Below are 5,543 nucleotides of genomic sequence, written 5' to 3'. Positions count from 1 at the left end.
TTTAAAGAATTCATAACATATATGTGTTACAAATAAAGTCCATGCATAGCAAACATGTAAAAGCCAAAATAGGAAGAATAAACATCAAATGTAGTTATCTGCAGGGGAAAGGAAGGAGAATGGAACAGAAGGAAGTACATAAGTGGCTCTCGCTATATTTGTAATGTTTTATATCTTTTCAAAAAATATGAAGCAAATTTGGTAAATTAAAATTTAGCAAAGCTTGGTGGTGAGTATGTAGGTTTTATTATAAACTGTTTTAAGCTTCCTCAATGCTTGACATATTTTATAAGTTTTATATTTTTCAAGATTAAAAAAGTCAGTGTGGTGGCAGTCTGGGGACAGGGAGACAATCGGGGCACAAATGCACAGGAGACAACTAATGAAGAGCTGAATTATTGCTGGGGCAGTCAGGATGGAGGGAGGGGATAGACTCAACATGTGGTTAAAAGCTGGTCTCCATATACTTGGTGGCCAATCGAAGGTGAGTGGTGTAAAAGACAGAGAGGAGACCAGAACAGTGTGGCTGCTCAGCAAAATGAGAATTTCTGATGAAAGAGCAGGAGAATAATGCAACAAATCCAGTCTTGGCTACTTTGAGTTTGAGGTGCCAGTGAAGCACAGCAATGATGAGTCCTGTGGGTGAGTGGAATTATGGGTTTGAAGTTCAAAGAAAAGGTCTCTGTGCTGGAGATGCAGAATTAGAAGTCATAATAAAAGTGGTGGTTGAGGCCATGGAAGTTCCAGACCTTTGGGTGGATTTGTATGACATTTGGAAAAGTTAAGTGTTTGCTCAATGACAGGCAGTTCCTGACATGTGAGGAACATTAAGTGTGTGTCAAAATGTGATATTTTGGGTCATCTACTCGACCTCTTCTGTATCTCAGACCTCTTACTGGTCTGGGGAAAGACAAGAAGGATATCACTAAGAAGAGCATCCTTAAGATCCCAGACAGAATCTCTTTCCCTGGCTCTCTCTACCCTAAGTAGACAAATGCCAGGGGGCAGCTCTGAAAGTAACTTGACTTTTAGTATCCCAGAGGGTAATAGCCAGGCTGGAATCTGGAAGCACCAGATGAGGACAGGACAACATCAGGGCCTGCTGATCTGGATTTGTAGCTTACAGGGCCAGCTTCGTGGACATGAAAGAAGTGCACGCAGAGCTCTACTCTCAGAAATGCTTGCACTTGATTTAAAGCTCTGCCTTTACATCTGAAATTCTTAATAATTTTTATCTTTCAACTTGTGTTTTGTAAATGAAGTTCAATGAGACAATGGAGCATGCACATGAAAGAAGAGATACACAGGAACGTGTCTTTGGTGTCTTGCACTCATTTACACACAGTACTGGTAATTACCATGCAGCTTTCATAACACTCTTAACTTGTACTAGCTTTGAGTCTCACTGAACTCCACACATCATGAGTCCACCAGAATTCTGTGCTACTTCCATATGGACACATCTAACACTGACTAAGTGGGGACCCTGACAGCCCTGAGAGTGTATGCTTTTCATTTGAACCAGAACTTGCCTCAAACAAAGAACGTAATGGTGTCCTGAGATACAAAAGTATCCAAAGAACCCTGTGTTATCCTTTCCTTTTCCCATTACTTTCCTGTATTAGCTAACATTGACACTTAAAAAGATGACATTAAAAAAGGGAAAGATAGGACAACCCAAAGTTCCTTTTCCTTTGAGATCTTCCCTACTCATCAGTAGGTCACTGATAGAGAGTGCTGGCAGATGTGGATGCAACCAGAAGTGAATAGAACAGTTTTTTGCATTTCAATTGTTCAGGCAAGAATGAAATATATATGCACCTATGAACCACAAAATACCAGTAATTCTGCATATGCGTTAAACACACTGATTAAAATTGGCACTGCATCATATAAAGAAGAATAGTAAAATTCATGCTAATAGTTTAAATTTTAAATTTTTCTTCACACAAAATGATGATTACCCCCTATTATGTGTTATAATTCATAAAATAATTTTACAAGAAAAAGCTTTATACATTAGCACTCTAAATGGCACTTTTTTCCTGCTTGTGAACAACGGGTCCGCATTTTCATTTTGCTCTGAGCCCCACACATAAAAAGTAGCCAGCCTTGGTAATTTCGTATTTATTCCAACTGTGGCAAAAGGTTTTTTTTCTTATTTATTCAACCAACCTAGAGTTTTTTATCCTTCCGCAGTCACCAAATTTCTACTTGTTACTGAGGAATTAAAAAAAAGTAGAGGGAAAGCAACCAAGGGAGATGGGTAAGCATCAGAACACAAGAATTAATGCTGAAACGCTAAAGCAATGGACTTGTTTTAAAGAAGGAGTAGGTTAAATACATTAATTTACATTTTAGGATTATTATAACAAGGATGTGGACACACTCTTTGATCTCATACCCACTACACACCAGAGAAGGAAGAGAAATATGGCACGTCTGTTTCTGCATATTGAGATGCCCCATCCTACCCCATCTACGTCTTCCTGGCCTGCCGCATACCTGGTGGAGGGTTAAAGAGAACCAATCCTCGCTCCCAGCCTAAAACGCCAACATCCAGTGAATTAAATGCTCTGTGTCTCGGTTAAATCTTTCTGGTTCTTTTCAGAGAGGGACGTTCACTCTGTTCACGGTCCTCTCCTTCGCTCACCTTCTGTAGGCGAGCAGGATTCTTCTCAGGTGTGCCCACTGTACCACACACTCTGGGGCTGAGAGAAAGCGGACTTCCCAGGCAGCAAACAAGGGTCCGATCCTGGCCCCCCTGCAAGTCTTGTCTGGGAAGTGATTCCGTGTTTTCCTTACAGTTGTAGGTCACGTCACTCTTCACCACAATTGAGACAAACTTGGGACTGTTTCCCACCTCCCAAGCTCTGTGCAGCCCAAGAGCGATTACTGAGTCTGTGTCATCCATTTGAAAAATGCCTAATGAGTCGGTGAAGAAACTTAAGATCCCGCTGTGACACATCCTGCCCCGCTGTCAGCCTGGTCAGGATTCCCGCCCTTACCTGGGAGCCCTCCTTCAAGGGCAGAGGAAGAACACCTGCCTCGCTTGCTGTGCTCTGAGGGGGCGCTGTGGCTTGGATCCCAACTCCGCTGTTCGGCCCTGGCATTCAGGACCTTCCGGGCTCCCGGCGCCACACTATTGCCCCCTGGTGGATGATATGGTGTAACAGCTTTTCCAGGCTGAAGACGTCAGGTAGAGTATTTTTCTAAGCTCTGTTACTAATTTGATGTGTGAATCCCAGTAACTGACCACCTTAATTTTTGCTCTCTCTAGAGCAGTGAAGCGTTTTACCATAGATCAGGAAATTTAGACTCTCATTTAGCTGCAGTACTTCTCATATTTATGGGGTACATATTTATGGGGTACATGTGACATTTTGATACATGTACATAACATGTAATGATCAAACCAGGGTGTCCAGCGTATCTCTCACCTCAAACATTTATCATTTCCTTGTATTGGAAACATTTCAAGCCTTCCTTCCCTTCGAGTTCTTTTGAAATATACTATAAATTATTGTTAAGTATTGTTATGAAACATTGGAGAGAGTGGAATTTTAGATACCAAGATTAAGGGAGGCCTCTCTGAGAAGGTGAGCGAGGCACTGGTGTATCAACAAGAAGAGAGCTCCAGGCAGGGCACGGCCTTCTGCTCCCACAGGCTGAAATGTTTGAGGACAGCGGGAGTGCTCGCTTGGCTTCACCACCTCCCATTTTCCCTTGACCCAGTGAAGGTAAATATCCCAACCACCTAATAAATAAAGCTTTTTCTTTTCTCCTTTCCTAGCTGACTTTAATACAGGAAATTCTCTTGTGAATAAAATTCTTTAAATTTTTATACAAGTGACTTCCCAAGTTAAATTAATACATTAATCTATGTGCTCCCTTTGGTACAGATTTACATGTTTATTTCATTATTTATATTCTAAAGGAAATATGCATTCCTTTGTATATAAAAGGACATACTCTGATGCAAAAATTCTTGGCTTCATAATTGACCTTCAGAGGGAGTACACAAAACTCCTGAAATTACACACACTAGTGTGTATGTGTATATGTACATTTTACTGGGGGAATGTCCATAATTTTCATCAGATTCTTGAAGAAGCCATGATCCCATAATAATGTGTAATCAACTTTCTGCCTGTGGAATAAATTTCAAGTACATATGGATGAAGTCAGCCCCACCAGAGCCTAATGGGTGGGAGGGGTCCCTTGGTACCTCTCCCTCACTGTAGGCAGCGCCTTTGCATAGTCTGGGTCTATTTCTCCAGGGAAGCAACTACAGGCTATCCTTAAACTATCTTTCTGTTCTGTAATTTTACAACATAAATTATAAATTAATAACCTGGTCTGCCTTTGTAGATATTTCCAAGTTAATTCCACAGATACATAAAACTTACAAGTAGAGATGTCTGTATATTTGTTCTAATCAACTGAAATAATATTAAATGGCAAAACACTAATTCCTTCATATTAATATATATAATCAATATCCTAGAGGGTTTTTTTTAATTCATTTGTTATATATCTCTATGGAGTTCTGAGGGAATTGTTGTTCATTTTTATGAAAAAGAAGAAAGAATAGGCAGAGCACAGAGGATTGTTAGGGCAGTGAAACTCCTCTGTATGATACTGTAATGGCGGATACATGTCATCATACATTTGTCCAAACCCTACAGCCTTAGGGCCATATGTGACCTTTTGACTGAATCTGAATTTTACAGAACAAATCCTTTTAATAAAGGGATTTGTTCTGTGAAGTTTGGATTCGGTTGAGGGGCCACAGTTGGGGATCTGAAGGGCCACATGTAACCTTGAGGCTACAGGTTCCCCACCCCGGCATGGATTACAATGTATCAGTGTAAGTTCATCAATTATAACAAATGTGCCATTTCATGGAGCAGCAGTCCCCAACCTTTTTGGCACCAGGGACCAGTTTGATGGAGGACAATTTTTCCACGGACTAGAGCAAGGGGGATGATTTCTGGATGATTCAAGCACATTACATTTATTATACAGTCAAGCATCTCTGCTAATGATAATCTGCACTTACAGCCGCTCCCCAGCACTAGCATCACCATCTCAGATCATCAGACATTAGATTCTCATAAGGAGTGTGCAACCCAGATCCCTCGCATAGGCAGTTTACAGTAGGGTTCATGCTCCTGTGAGAATCTAATGCCACAGCTGATCGGAAAAGAGGCAGAGTTCAGGCAGTGATGCCAGTGATGGGGAGCAGCTGTAAACACAGGTGAATCTTTGCTGGCTTGCCCGCCACTCACCTCCTGCCGTGCACCGAGTTCCTAACAGGCCACCAGGCCACCAACCAGTACCAGTCCGTGGCCCAGGGATTGCGGACTGCAGTGGTGTGGGACATTGGCAATGGAGGAGGCTATGCATGTGTTTGGGAAAGGAGTATATGGGAAATTTCTGTATTTTGTGTTTAATTTTTCTGTGAACTTAAAACTGCTCTAGAATATAAAGTCTATGTTTTAAAAAAAGATGAAAGATTTTTTTTTTACTTCAGACAATTG

Source organism: Propithecus coquereli, unplaced genomic scaffold, assembly GCF_000956105.1.
Source record: "Propithecus coquereli isolate 6110/MARCELLA unplaced genomic scaffold, Pcoq_1.0 Scaffold34, whole genome shotgun sequence".
Lineage (NCBI taxonomy): Eukaryota > Metazoa > Chordata > Mammalia > Primates > Indriidae > Propithecus > Propithecus coquereli.
Note: the sequence above shows the minus strand (reverse complement) of the source record.